The sequence below is a fragment of the Musca autumnalis genome, unplaced genomic scaffold (assembly GCF_047663935.1).
Source record: "Musca autumnalis isolate F117 unplaced genomic scaffold, ASM4766393v1 scaffold_3, whole genome shotgun sequence".
NCBI classification, from domain to species: domain Eukaryota; kingdom Metazoa; phylum Arthropoda; class Insecta; order Diptera; family Muscidae; genus Musca; species Musca autumnalis.
In genome coordinates this window covers 238535071-238551615 of record NW_027411866.1, presented here as the reverse complement: position 1 = coordinate 238551615, position 16545 = coordinate 238535071, and the positions used below count along the sequence as shown (strand labels likewise).

The following is a 16545-nucleotide window of genomic DNA, read 5'->3' as shown; positions in this document are numbered from 1 at the left end:
TATTTTCACAGAAGACATATAAAAGGCCCTCCATATAAAAAAGTCTTTAAAAGGTCTGTAGTGCTATTCTCTAACACGTTTTTTGAGTTACCGACAAAATTATCGAAAAACATCGGTAATTACCGAAATTATAAGCAATATAATTTTACCGACAATTGCCGGTAACTCAAAAACTGAGTTACAGCATCCCACTATTGAAAGGTCTTCCTTTTACAGACGTTCTCGAAAAACTGTTCCATATATAGTTGACGTCTAAAAGGTCTTCCATATAAAAATGACCTTTCTAGGTCTTCTATCTATAGGTGGGCCTTACATCTATAGAATACCTCCAAAAGATCTTCCATTTACATAAGACCTGTGAATTGTCTTCCATCTATAAAAAAACTCTCCATCTATAGAATACCACTGAAAGTCCTCCATCTATAGAAGACCTCAAAAGGTCCATATGTAAAATACCTTTAAAGGGTCTTATCTCAATAGAAGACCTCTGATAGGTCTTCCATTTAGAGAAGACCTGTAAAAAGTCCTCCATCTATAGAAGTCTAAAAGAACACCTAAATGGTTTTCCGTCAATAAAAGACCCCAAAAAGTTCTTCCTTTTACAGAAAACTTCGAAAAGGCCCTCCAAAAAAAGGCCCTACTTCTAAAATGTCCTCAAACTAAAAAAGGCCTCTAAGAGCTCCTCCATCTATAAAATACCTCTAGAAGGTCCTCTATCCGTGAAAGACCTCTAAATTTCCTCCATCTATAGAAGATATTTCGGAAAGTGGATTTTTTAAAAAATACTATTTTAATAAACCTGGATTTTGTAAAGAATATTTTTTAATAAACGTGGATATTTAAAAAAATATTTTTTATTAAACGTGAATTATTTAAAAAATATTTTTTAAAAAATCCACGTTTATTTAATTTTGGATATTTTAAAAAAATATTTTTTTAATAAACGTGGATTTTTTAAAAAATATTTTTTAATAAATGCGGATATTTAAAAAAATATTTTTTAATAGACGCGGATATTTTAAAAAATATTTTTTAATAAACGCGGATATTTTAAAAAAAATATTTTTTAATAAACGTGGAATTTAAAAAAAAATATATATTTTTTAATAAACGTGGAGTTTAAAAAAAATATTTTTTAATAAACGTGGAGTTTAAAAAAAATATTTTTTAATAAACGTTGAGTTTTTAAAAAAAAAATATTTTTTTAATAAACGTGGATTTTTTTAAAAAATATTTTTTATTAAACATGGTTTTGGTTAAAAAATATTTTTTATTAAACGTGGTTTTGGTTAAAAAATATTTTTAAATAAACGTGGATTTTTTAAAAAATATTTTTTTAATAAACGTGGATTCTCTAGAAATTATTTTTTAATAAACGTGGATTCTCTAGAAATTATTTTTTTATAAACGTGGATTCTTTAAAAAATATGTTTTTTAATAAACGTGGATTTTTTAAAAAATATTTTGTAATATACGTGGGTTCTTTAAAAATATTTTTTAATAAACGTGGATATTATAAAAAAAATATTTTTTAATAAACGCGTATATTAAAAAAATATTTTTTAATAAACTCGGATATTCAAAAAAGTATTTTTTAATAAACGTGGAATTTAAAAAAAAAATATATTTTTTAATAAACGTGGAATTTAAAAAAAAAAATTTAATAAACGTGGAATTTAAAAAAATATATATTTTTAAATAAACGTGGAATTTAAAAAAAATATTTTTTAATAAACGTGGAATTTAAAAAAAAATATTTTTTAGTAAGCGTGGAGTTTAAAAAAAATATTTTTTAATAAACTTGGAATTTTAAAAAAATATTTTTTAATAAACGTGGATGTTTTAAAAAATATTTTTAATAAACGTGGATATTTTAAAAAATATTTTTTAATAAAAGTGGATTTTTTTTAAAAATATTTTATTTAAAAAAATATTTTTTAATAAACGTGGATTTTTTAAAAAATATTTTTTAATAAACGTGGATTTTTTAAAAAATATTTTTTAACAAACGTGGATTTTTTTAATAAACTTGGATTTTTTAAAAAATATTTTTTAATAAACCTGGATTTTTGTTGGCGTTTTTTATTTTTTTAAAAAATATTTTTTAATAAAAGAGGATTTTTTAAAAAAGTATTTTTTAATAAACGTGGATTTTTTAAAAAATATTTTTTAATAAAAGTGTTTTTTTTTTAAAAATATTTTTAATAGAGGAGGATTTTTTTAAAAATATTTTTTAATAAATTTAAAAAAATATTTAAAAAAACGTGGATTTTTTAAAAAATATTTTTTAATAAAAGTGGTTTTTTTAAAAAATATTTTTAATAAAGGAGTATTTTTTTTAAAAATGTTTAAAAAACGTGGATTTTATAAAAAATATTTTTAATAAACGTGAATTTTGTTTTAAACAAATATTTTTAAGTAAACGTGTATTTAAAAAAATATTTTTTAATAAACATGGAGTTAAAAAAAATATTTTTTAGTTAACACGAATTTGTTAAAAAATATTTTTTAATAAAAGAGGATTTTTAAAAAAAATTTTAAAAACTTGGATTTTTTAAAAAATATTTTTCCAAAAAAACGTTATTTTTTCCAAATGTATTTTTTCAATAAACTTAATTTTTTTTTAAAGCGATTTTTCAATAATCGTGTTTTTTTTAAAAAAAAATATTTTTTTATATTTGATATTTTTTTAATAAACATATATTAAAAAAAAATAAATAAACGTGGATTTTGTAAAAAAAGTATTTTTTCGATAAAAGAGAATTATTTAATTTTTTTAATACAAGTGGGATTTAAAAAATAAAATATTTTTTAATAAACATGGTTAAATGGTTTTCCGTCAATAAAAGACCCCTAAAAGGTCTTCCTTTTACAGAAAACTTAGAAAAGGCCCTCCAACTATAAAATACTTCTACTTCTAAGAGGTCCCCCATCTATAAAATACCTCTAGAAGGTTCTCTATCCGTAAAAGACTTCTAAATATTCTCCATCTATAGAATATATTTCGACGGTCTGCAATCTGTAAAAGACCTTTAAACGGTCTTCCATTTATAAAAAATCTCGAAAATATTCTCCATCTATAAAGACATCTAAAAGGCCCTGCATCTTTAGAAGACCTCTAAAAGGTCTTCCATCTGAAGAAGACTTCTAAAGTATCCTCCATCTATAAAATACCTCTGAAATGTCGTTCATCTTTAGAAGATCTTGAGAAGCTCTTCCATCTATAAAAAAACCATTAGAAGGTCCCCCATCGATAAAATACCTCTAAAACATCCTCCATTTATAGAAGACCTTTAGAAGGCTCTCCATCTATATAAGGCCCCGAAGAGGCACTTCATGTATAAAAAAACGTTTAAAAATTCTTACATCTTTAAAAGATCTCGGAAAGCTCCTCCATCTATAACAGACCTCGAAAAGTTCCTTCATATATAGAAGATCTTTAGAAGGTCCTCCATAATATACCTTCAAAAGGTCCTCTATCTATCAAAGACCACTAAAAGCTTCTCAATTTTTAGAAGACCTATAAGGTCCTCCATAAAAAAAATACCCCCGAAGGGTTTTCATTAATAGAAGACCTCAAATGGGTATCCCGTCTGTAAGACTTAAATTTACAGAAGATCTCAAATAGGTCCCTTATCTATAGAAGGCCTTTAAAAGATATTTCAACTATAGAAATCCTTTAAAAAGTTCTCAATGTTTAGAAGAGTTCTAAAAGGTCTTCCATCTCTAGAAGACATATAAAAGATTCTTAGTTTATAGAAGACGTCTAAAAGGGCTTTGATCTATAGAAGACATGTAAAAAAACATCTAATAGGGCCTCAATTTATAGAAGACTTCTAAAATGTCTTCCATGTAGAGCATACCTGTAAAAGGTTATCCATTTATAGAAGTTCCCAAAAAAGTCACCAATCTATAGAAGACTTCTAAAATGCCCTACATCAATAGAAGACCTCTACAAGGCTATCGATCAACAGAAAACCTCTAGAGGTCTTCCATATACACCGACTGTAGGAAATTTCTTATCTTAGCCCACACAAAAGTCACATCACAATACCACCGCATAGCTGTGGAACTTTAAATAGCAGATGCCAATGATCTTAAGGGAATTATGCGGAAACATACTAAAATAAATAAAATATTGGGCAGTTGTTGGAATTTATCTATTAAAGAATCTGCAGATGTTAAGGTCGTAATTTAGTTAAAAGGTATCTGAAGCATCTCACACCTGTACCAGAACAAAAAACAGAACTGTAAATTGTAATCAAACTAAATAATACCGTTATAAAAAGCCTTTCAAAATAACCTGGCAATCCAGCATGACTGTTCAAATATTCCGCCCAAAAGTATGCAAATTATTTTATGTTTCTTAAGGTAAGGTCACATTAGGCAAACATATGTTCTGCGACAGCCAGTGTGCGCTTACTAAGAGCAAGTGAGCGTAAATAGTGCATTGAAATTTATGCTCACTTGCTCTCAGTTTGCGCACACCGACTGTCGCTGGAGCAAATATTTGCCTAATTTGCCCTTACCTTAAGAAAGATATAATAATTTGCATACTTTTTGGCGAAATATTTGCCTAATGAGACCTTACCTTTAGACATCTCCAATCCAATACTAATGTTCAACTTTAAATACAGAAGTCCTCTAAAATGTCCTCCATCAATAGAAGACCTCAAAAAGGCTATCGATCAATAGAAGACGTATAAAGATCCTCCGTCTACGCCGATTGTAGGGCATGTCTTATCTTTGCCCACACAAAAGTCACATCACAATACGACCGCATAGCACATTGCTGCATAGCTGTGGAACTTTGAATAGCAGATGCCAATGACAATATTCAAGGTTCGCACACCGTTACCGACCAAGTAAAACAAACAAACAATGGAGATGCAATCTAACCGCAAAACTGACTTTGACAATAAGCTAAGCGGCATCATCGGCTTAAGCAACAACAAAAATACGACAAACAGCACAGCTGCTGTATACGCTTTTCATTACACACACCATTCAATGCGTTATGCTGCTGGAAAATGAGACGAAAAACACAACTAAGACCGAAAGAACGTTGGGTGGCAAAGTACAGAGGGAAAAAGCTTTAGAAGAACCTTAAACCCACATTCAACAACAAATAACAACATCATCCTCATCATCGTTACAACAAACGACGACGATGACAGACAGACCCAAAGCACATCATTAAACCAACAACAAAAACAAAACAAAGAAGAAAAAACAACGCTAAATAAAATGACAAAACAAATGAAAAACTAAACAATTCTGACGACTTCTTCACATGGACAACTTTTTGTTGTTGTTAAGAAATATTCTTTTAAGCAGAAGAGTTGCCACAAAATATTGAGGATTATGGGGAAATATAGCCAAATTTGGGCAGTTATAGGAATTTATGGAACTATTTAAGAAACTAAAACGTCATGGCTTAGCAAAAGGTGTCTGCAGCACTTCATAGCTGTACTAGAACTCAAAACAGAACTGCAAACGAGAATCAAACAAAATAATACCGCTATAGAAAGATTTTCGAAATATCTCAGGCGTGGATCTTTTTGAAAAAATATTTTCCATCACACAAACAGCGTGGATTTTTTTAAATATCTTTTCCATCACACTAACAGCGTGGATTTTTTTTAATATTTCCAGGTAATCCAGCATGAATATTCAAATATTCCGCCCAAAAGTATGCAACTTATTTTATGTTTCTTAGACAACTCCAATCCAATAATATTATTAACAAGTAAAAAGTGTCAGTCGGCTTTGCCGACAGATATATACCCTCAGCCAATGTGAAGCGAAAGTTTCACCTCCGGACAGACCGAATGTATTTAAGGACTCTTCAGAATTTTGTGGCCATTTTTGGACATTTGAACTTGCCGACAAAAATGTGGATTAGGAATTAACTGCACTAAGACACAAATGTTGAACTTTTGTAGGACAGATATGGGCCATTTTAGAAGTTAAACTAAATTTTGATAAAATATTAGGAGATCCAAAGTTTGGACCAAGTTGGTTGCCCCATTCAAGTGATATCGTCCTAGCATTTTAGTGACATTTTTTAAATATTGGGGAGAAGTACCGAAAGTTGTGGACCGGTATGGCCAATGAAACTAAGTTTGGATATAATATGACGAAGACCAAATGTTGGCCAAATCGGTTGAATAGTTCGAGAGGTATCGTGCGCTCCAGCTAGCAGGACAGACAGACGGACGGACATGGCCAGATTGACTCCAAATTGTCTGAAACACACTTCGTCCAAACATACTTGGGGTCTAAAACCATTATTTCGATGAGGCACATTTTCATTGTATCAAAGTGTATATACCCTCCTTAGCCTAAAGGCTGAGGGTATAAAAATGAATTAAAGGTGGGGTTTAATAATGTTCAAATTGAAATATAGGTGTCTTCTTTGCATCACGCATATTTTGTTTCTGGGAAGAGATTCAACAAACTCTTGCTTAGTTTGTAAATGAAAAACCCTAATGGGGCTCCTATATATAGAAGTGCCTTAAAACACCGACGTAGCCAGGGGGGGGGCCCGGGGGGCCCGGGCCCCCCCCGAAATGATTTTAGTTCCCATATAATATTAGCTTATGTTACACGTTTTTTTAATTTTTGAGTAAAATTTTAAACTGTTTTAAATTGTTAAAGAAATATGTAAAGTAGTTGGAAGCATTACAGAGAATTATTTAACTGCATTGTCCAACATATTTGAAAATATAAAAATAATGAACAAGTTAGGCTTTTTGAGCAATTTTTTGCATAGTTCTTGTTAAGTTTTAACGTGTTGTTTAAGCGTTTAATCGGAATTTTAGGCTGACTGTAAGTGTTACTGAGTTCAGAACGTTTGTAACATATTAGGTCCAATACTTTGGCTTATAAACAACATCAGAAAAGACATTTTTGCGATATTTTGTTTTTGAAGTTTTTTATAAGAGCAATTTAACAATAATATGTAAAACCGTTGCTTAATCTTTGTGGTTTTAAGTGTTTGTATATGTTCTCTAACACGTTTTTATAATGAACTATTTTGAAATTCATAACAATTACAAATTATGTTTGAAAATTGCAAGAAAAGACTATGTATATCAACCATTTTTATGATATAATTTTTGTTCCACCGCAGTGTCGTAAATGTCTATTGACAACAGGATTTTTTCTCGAATTTTTATGTTTTGTTCGACCTTTCGAATGTTAATAAAATCAAAATTATTGAGCTTGAGGTCAATGTTTATATTTTACTAGCTGAACCCGGTGCGCTTCGCTACCCCGAATAAGGTAAAATATATTTTGACAAATTTATTTGTAGGCCAATTTTCGTCACTCATTGCAACATTCATTAAAATCGGGTATATAAAGCGTGTTTGGTGCTTAAAATACATGAAATCGGACGAAAATATATATGGGAGCTATATCCAAATCTGAACCGATTTCAATATAATTTGAAAAATTTATTTCTAGACCCAATTCCGTCACACATTCCAAATTTCATTGAAATTGGACATACATACATAGCCTGTTTAATGCATAAAATACATGCAATCGACCGAAAATATATATAGGCGCTATATCCAAATCTGAACCGATTTCAATATGATTTGGCAAATTTATTTCTAGACCAAATTCCTGCACACATCCAAAATTTGGAGACATTATCTGTTACCATTCTATAGATATTTGCATATAAAATCTAAATTTTTTGGAGGTACCTCCGATTCTGATGCTATATGTCCGGATCAACGCGGAATTTCAGAAATTTTTATAGCCTATATTACCTTCAGGTCATGCAGTGATATACTCTGAAAATTTCAGGAAGATCGGTTCAGCGGTTTTTGATTCCATAAACTTCAAACAAACAAACCTACAAACATTTTTCTACTTTATATATATTGATTTATGATATATTACATTTTATTTCCAATATTTCAAAATTACAATGAATTTCATCTTCAGAGATTTTTCTGTCGATTTCTCTTTGAATAAAACCAGAAGAAAACGTCATAGAAACCCACAGCACTTGTATTTTGGAAAGTACTTTCAATGGATGCACATTTTTAGAAATGTTAATTTTTCCTCCTTCGGTAAAGGACCTTGTGGCGAGAAACGAAATCTAAAAACTGATCGGAAACAGGTTCTTTTTCGTCAAAATCTCAACAAGTACCACTCGACTTTGCGGACAGGAATATACCCTGAGCCTGTGTGAAATGAAACTTTCATCTATAGGCAGATCGAATAGCGGCTACACAGCCAAAATCCTTAAACCCAAAAAACTATGCATGAGGAGATTTTCAGAAATTTGTAGCCATTTTCGGAGGTATGAACTTGCAAACTAAATAAGGATTTGTATCATTGATCACAAGTGTTGCGGAGTAGATATGGAGAAATGGACCGGACCGACATAGTTCATTTTGGAGTAGATCTTATCTTTCAAAAGATATTTTCACCTTTTGACTCTTATGTCAGGAAATATGGACTTGCGCACGAAAAACATAATACCGCTCTAAACACAAGGAATACCTTCAGAAAAAATTCTAAAAATCCTCAAATAGACCTTAAACTGCACTTAAACAACTATTTTGAAGGTTTGTGAGGGAGGTACCCCAATATGGCCCATTTTCGAGCAAAAACTAAGTTTGGAAAAAATATTAATAAATCCAAAGTTTGGACCAAATGAGTTGCTCCGTGCAAGAAAACTCGCGCATACCACTTTAGCTAAAATTTTTGAAATTTGGAGGAAAATACCAGAAGAAATAGACCGAAAAACGCCATCTTCGAATTTTGTTTATAAGGCTCGCTGAAATATTGCGATAAACAAAGTTTGGACCAACGCAGTATCCGGTTCGAAAGTTGTCGTGCGCACTAGCCACTACACATTATTGCCTTAGGTATTCTTTACAGCTGTCGGGCCATTTTCTCTGGAAGTATAGACTTGCCTCGGAAAAACCTGTACGGTAATAATAGGAGCCCCGAGAACACTTGTTGCAAAAAAAGCAAAGCGTTTCCAGAGAATTTTTTATTTATTCATTTATTTAGTTCATATGTTTACTTATAAATAAATTATTAGCATAAAGGAAGTGAAGCCATGACCATTGAGGACTTAAGCTTACACAGCTTATCCAGAGAGGTCTTAAACTGCAAGTTTGCCGAAAGAGTAGATCGATCTTCGAAGTTGATCAAAATATCACGAAGGCCAAATTTTGGACCGAATCGGTTGATCTGTTTGAGAATTATCGTGCTCTCCTGGCGGCTACCCAGACGAACGGATATAGCTAAGTTGACTCCATGTTTTCTGAAACAGATTTCTTCCAAACACACTTTGGCCCTAAAGCCATTATATCGATGAGGCACATTTTGGCTAAAGGCTGAGAGTATAAAAAATGTAGATTGGGAAAAATTGTGTTTATGGATTTTTGCTAAAAGAATGTATACATGTATAGACCTTGGATTGGGCGACATAATTTCATTTTAAAAGAAGTTACGACTGAATTCCAGGGTTTCCTTTGTTCCTGATAAATTTATGAGAAGATCCAACATTTCTATAAGAGAAGTCCGACGATTGGACACCAAAATTAGTCTATTGACAGATGCACGATTTGGCGACAGAATTTGTCATTTACATAACTAGTTCTCGGCCTTCAGAAATTCTTTGTGATAAGTAGACATAGGATATTGCATATTTTTTAAAATTACAATGTTAAGATATTTGAAAATTAAATGTTATGATATTTCTAAGGTTTTCCATTGTATTCTCTTTCTTTTGGTCTTACCGAAGTGATATCACTGAATTTCATAACATTCACTGTAGTTGTGAATTATTTGATAAATGATACGCCCAAAAATATATGGTATTATTAATATATTCATTGTTTTGACCATATATTAACTGTGACATATTGTCAAAAAGTTCTAAAAACAAGGTAAAATTGGTCAAGAAGTCTTACGCTATTTGAATTAAAAATAGTAATGAAACTTATTTCATCAGTAGAATAAGTCTAAAATAAGGTTTACATCTTTGCTAAATAAGAAATTTTCGCTAACATTAACTTTCAAAATTTTGGTCAGGTGGGCCCCCCCCGAAATGAAATCCTGGCTACGTCCCTGCCTTAAAATGTCGTACGGCAATAAAAACCGTAAATGGTCTTCAATTAACGGGTCCTGTGTTGTTATTTTATTTAAAAAATTCCCCTAAAATATATTCTACCTACTGTACTAGAACCCTTATACATTTTTATATCTACAGAACACTTCTAAAAGGTCGTAAGTGAATTTCATATTCGTTTTTGAGTAGCTCAAAGCAAGAATTCCTAAAACAGAAGAGTTGCCACAGAAACAAATGGATTATGGGGGAAACTACCTAAATAAATAAAATATTCAGCAGTTATGGGAATTTATTTACTGAAGAATATGTAGAAATTAAGGTCATGGCTTTGAATGTTTCTCTAAATAACCTGGTAGTTCAGTTAGGCTATTCCAATATTCCGCCCAAAAGTATGCAAATTATTTTTGCATCACAGATATTTTGCTTCAGGCCTTATTGATTCCAAAACCTCTATTATTGTTCGCAACTTAAAATCCATAATTGGGCTCCTTTCTATAGAAAAATGTATTGTGCGCAAAGAAACCCCTAAAAGGTCTTCTGTAAACATGTGACCTCTAAAAGGTATTTAATCTATAAAATACCCTCAAAAAAGTGTTCTGCCTATAGAAGACCTCCTGTCTATAGAAGAACCCTAAATGGTAGTCTGTCTATTGAAACCTTTAAGAGGTCTTCTATCAACAGATAACCCCTAAAAGGTATTTAATCTATAAAATGATCCTAAAAAGTATTATATTTACAGAAGGCCCCTTAAAGGTCTCTGTTCTCAAGTCCATCCATGCACAATGGAACTCATACCTGTACTTGAACTCCAAAGAGAACTGCAAATGCTAATGAAACCATAGAATGTCGTTACAGGAAGTCTTTAAAAATAACCTAGCAGTGGCACTCTGTCTATTGAAACCCCCAAGAGGTCTTCTATCAAGAGAGGACCCCTAAAAGGTATTTCAACTATAAAATTATCCTAAAAGGTATTCTATTTACAGAAGGCCCCTTAAAGGTCTATGTACAAACATATTTGTTCTCAAGTCCATCCAAGCACAATGGAAAATTTTTAATTCTTAAATCAGAAGAATAAATAAAATATTGACCACTTATGGGAAATTATCTATTGAAGAATCTGCAGAAGATAAGATGAAGTGACATCGGAAGGAACTCATACCAGTACTTGAACTCCAAAGAGAACTGCAAATGCTAATCAAACTATAGAATGTCGTTACAGGAAGTCTTTAAAAATTACCTAGTAGTCCAGTATGTTTATTTAAATATTCCCCCCCCCCCCCCCCAAAGTATGCAAATTATTTTGTGGTTCTTTTACAAACTCGATCCCACAATTATGGTTAAGTTGAAATATAGGTGGCGGTGTTGCATCACAGATATTTTGGTTGTAGGAGAAAATTTCAAAACCCCTATTTTGGCTCGTAACTAAAAACCCTAATACAGATCCTGTGTCTATAGAAGACTCTCGAATTGTCTAAGAGGTGTTGAACTTTCAGGGGGGAGATGCCTGAAGGAATAAGACGAAACATGGTCATACTCATTGCGTTATTGCTTTCTGTGGTAAAATAATAAATTATTTTCGTCATGTAAGAGACCTTGTTCTATTAAATTTTAGTATAATCCCAGTGTGGGAGATGTTATTGTGTTCGTTGACTTCTGCGTCATTCACAAAATTCAATGATCCTCCCGTAAGAAACTTGTCGAATTGTTCCATATTCGCTCCATCATAAATTGTCCTACACGATGGAAATTTTTAGGACTCATTCAGTCGAACAGTTGGTCTAAAAGCCAAGCATTAGTTCATATCCTAAGCATTTCCACCTGACACAAAGTGATAAGGAATGGGTCAGATCACCTATTAATAAATCAGGAGTTTTATTCCATTAGAGAGACAACCATTGTGTCGAAGGACAAAATAAATTCGTTTGGCTCTTTGAATGATAAAATCTACTACTGATAACTCTAAAGAAATCTATTTTATCGTTGAATTGGGTAGAAAAACCAACAATTCGGATGTACTACGCAAAGTTTGTATCTGAGCGCTATAGCTGAGCATTTGCCCACTACCAGCTGAGGGGCCCTCGGGGCGGCTCAGGCATATCACTCATGGGTGTTAGATGATGCTCAAAGGAAAGATCTTTTCAGTTCGAAAAAGTAGTGGTATTGGCTATCCTAAAGGTACAGGCATTTCAGTAAATGTTCTAGAACAAGGGCACAGAAGCGAGCCTTGGATTATCCCACCTCGAACAGGTCTTTCAGTAGAAATACGGTAGCCAACTTTCTATTTAATGCTCCTTTCCTTAAGAAAGTTCGCCACTAATCTTCATGTCTGGGCATTAAAACCTAATTGTCTCAGTTAGGCAAGATCCCCTTTACCACACAGATTCGAAGCCCCTTACGTCAAGCTCTATGGGTATAGTTCCATTTATAACAAAAGAGACGGAAACCGTAATGGCGGTCTCAAGCCAAACTGGAAGTCCTTTAGGATTCTTTGACTTCAACTATCTTTTTAAGGCAATTAAGAATGAAAGACTCGTGTAGCTTCCCAAAAGCTGAAAGCATCGAAATAGGACCATAGCTTTTCCCAGGCGTTTGGGAAGTACTCTAAGTTCAGTTATTGTTTGAATAAAATAGAAAATAACCCCAATTATGTCTAAACCAATAGACATAATTGGTCGGGTCTGCTTGCAGAAGTCTAGCCAACACAGCGAGTAAGAAGAAACCGGGCTTGATTCAATCGATCGAGCTTGAGAACGTTTGCAAAGAACACCGATCATCAATTGCCTCCACAACCATGGAAATAGAAGAAAATGGTCAACCGGTCCATTAGCGGATCCAAAGGCGTTCTTCAATCTATCAGCTAGAGCTTTAGCAGTGTCTTCCTCCCTTAACTCCCCAACTGGATCTCTGTAGGCCACTCCTGCTGCAGCCTTAACCTTAGCGAAGTTTTGGAAATGCTCTTACTCGAAGATGAGGATTGGAATTGCCAATAATATGAATAAGCTTCGTTTTATCCACTTTTAGAGTGTGAACTCGGTTGGGATCATTAGTTCTGCGCATTGTGCGGCAGATTTGCCTCCGTTCTCCAATAAATCCCAATATCTTGGGGTAAGCTCACCTAAGGACTGATGAGTCCATACCATTTCTAAAGACTGATTTTAAATTACTAATTTATTACCGATAAATTACCGACGTATTATTAGTCCGTTTGGGGCAGTTAAGGCCTGGGTACATAAGCTGTCTCGCCTGGTTACCTTGCTTTCCTCCTTCATTTCTGACATAACAAAAATAAAAGAATAAAGAAGGCCGAGCCAATTCCGAACTCGGTTGTACATTTCTTTTTTATTATTTTATCAGAAGCAATCAAGACAAGCGAACGAGGCAGCTTATGTACCCAGGTCTTTAGATAAAAATATAACAAGATTTGGACAATCTATTAAATACGTTGCTAGTGCCTGAAGGTGTGCTTGGCTTTGAGATCTTCTCCTATAAAAACTTCGCCCCTTAGACTTAAATTAAAAAAGTATTATAGATCTGACACCTGGATTGTTACCAGAACCAACCAATATAAGGCTGTTAGGAAATCAGTGGACCCATCTTCTTTTGAGATTTTGACAACGCAAGATTCCACCTCAACTATAGTGATTATATATTTATGTTTAATAAGCACATGCAGTTCCTTCTCCACCACAGCAATTTTTGTATAGACACTTTTGGTAGTGACATTTGAAACTAACTAAGCTAAATCTGTTTGAGGCCGAGGCTTATGTTCATCGATGGTATTCCTTTCATTTATGAAAATCTTAATGCGATATCACATAGTTATCTCTGGAAGTATGGGCTTTTTAAATTTAAATTTAAAAATTCATCACTATAATCAGGACTACCTTGGGAAAAATACATAATAATTTTCGAACAGTCCTTATACTAAAAATGTTGATCTCTTTTAGGGTGGTATCCGATCTATGTATGTTTGGAAGTTTATTCCAAATCGGTTACTCCCTTCGAAAATTATTGTTTTTACCAGCCGGCGGTTCAAGTGGCAACCTTGCCTTAGATAATATTGTAGGAAGCTGTTGCTTGTTTTTCACGAACACACACATAAAAACATACACATTACACTTCTTTAAAAAAAGAATTTATTTAGTCCGTCTGTTCAGAAGAAAAGTTCAAAGGTATTGGGTTTCAGAAAAAAATGCTATGTAGATGATACATAGACAAGTTTGATATAAGAACAAGTAAAAAAACGTTAAATTTGATCGGGCCGAACTTTTTATACCACCATTAAATATTCTGAACTAAAATGGAGTAATTAGTTTCTTTTTCTACCCACAATTTTAGGTGGAGAAGCTTTTCGAAGGATATCCCAAATGCCTAAATTAGGCTAGAAAAAGTGGCGTGGATTTTTTTAAATATTTTTCCATCACATCAACAGTCGTGGATTTTTGGATTTTTAAAAAAAATATTTTTCCACCACGCCACTGGTTGAGGATTTAAAAAAAAAATTATTTCCCTCAAAAAATATTTTTTCCTCACACCAACGGGTGTGGATTTTTTATATATGTTTCCATAATACCAACCGGTGGGAATTTAAAAAAAATATATATATTTTTCCCTCACACCATCATGTGGGACTTTTTTTTTTTGAAAATATTTTTTCCCTCACACCATCCTGTGGAAATTTTTTCAAATATGTTTCCTTCAAACCAACAGACGGGGTTTTTTTTTAAATATTTTTTAATAACACCAACGGTCGTGGATTTTTTAAAAATATTTTTCCATCTAATAGGCCTGAATTTTTTTAAATATTTTCCTATCACACCAGCAGGCGTGGATTTTTTTATTTTAAAATATTTTTCCATCATAGCAACCGAAGTGAACTTTTTAAAAATATTTTCCACCATACCGACAAGCGTGGATTTTTTAAAAAATATTTTTCCACCACACCAACAGTCGTGGATTTTTTTAAAAAATATTTTTCCACCACACCAATAGACGTGGACTTTTTAAAAAATATTTTTCCACCACACCAACAGACGTGGATTTTTTAAAAAATATTTTTCCACCGCACCAACAGACGTGGATTTTTTAAAAAATATTTTTCCACCACACCAACAGACGTGGATTTTTTAAAAAATATTTTTTCCACCACACCAACAGACGTGGTATTTTTTAAAAAATATTTTTCCACCACAACAACAGACGTGGATTTTTTTAAAAAATATTTTTCCAACAAACCAACTTGCGCGGATTTTTTAAAAAATATTTTTCCACCACACCAACAGACGTGGATTTTTTAAAAAATATTTTTCCACCACACCAACAGACGTGGATTTTTTGAAAAATATTTTTCCACCACACCAACAGACCTGGATTTTTTAAAAAATAGTTTTCCACCACACCAACAGACCTGGATTTTTTAAAAAATACTTTTCCACCACACCAACAGACGTGGATTTTTTAAAAAATATTTTTACGGCAATACCCGAAAATTTGTAATGTCCACCACAATGCTGCTGTTTTACTGTCAAATGTCAACATCTGAAGGATCCGTGTACTGCTATCGATATCACAGTCGGCCTCATGGCTACTTTCATGCTATATTCTATGGTTGTTCCTTTTTTCACCTCCTGAAACAGATCGTTTATATCTTTGGTAATAATGGTCTAGAAGACCTCATTGACCCAGTAAAAATACGCATTACAAAACACCCTAATAAGCCATTATTTTTAAAAGGGCATGTCGCGCGAGGTGTTTAGTTATTTTTGCCACTTAAATAAGTACTTTAAAACGTAGGACTTCTGCTCCTAGAAGACCTCATAAAGGCCTTCTGTCCATACAAGCCCACATGAAGGTATTCTGGATATAAAATATATCTTAAAGGTAGTCTGGCCATAGAAGGTCCCTTAAGGTCTTCTGCGCTTAGAAGACCACATAAAGGTCTTCTGCCCTTAGAAGACCTCTTAAAGGCATTCTGACTATAAACACCCCATAAAAGATAAAGGTCTTCTGGCCATAAAAGGCGTCATAAAAGTCTTCTGTCCACAGAAGATCTCATGAAGGTCTTTTGTCGACAGCAGATTTCATAAAGGTCTTCTGCCTATAGAATATGTCATAAAGGTATTCTGTCCATAGAAGACCTCATAAAGAGTTTCTGAAAAGACCTCATAAAGGTCTTCGGGTCACAGAACACCTGATAATGGTATTCTGTCTATAGAATACCTCATAAAGGTCTTTTGTGCATAGAAGACCTCATAAAAGTCTTCCGTTTATAAAATACCTCCAAAGATATTCTGTCCACCGAAGATCTCACAATGGTCTTCTGTGTATAGAAGCCCTCATAAAGGTCTTCTAATCCCTCCAACTTGTTGTGCAAACCTTGTTACCTACCTCAAAACTAGATACCGATAAAAATGATCATTACTTAATCTTATCTTTGC

General features: G+C 32.7%; 1 protein-coding gene across 1 annotated transcript in view; it reads left to right on the top strand.

The window, feature by feature from the left end:
- Septin4 (septin 4) overlaps positions 1 to 16545 on the top strand; it is a 105559-nt gene that overhangs the window by 15389 nt on the left and 73625 nt on the right. The window lies entirely within an intron of this gene.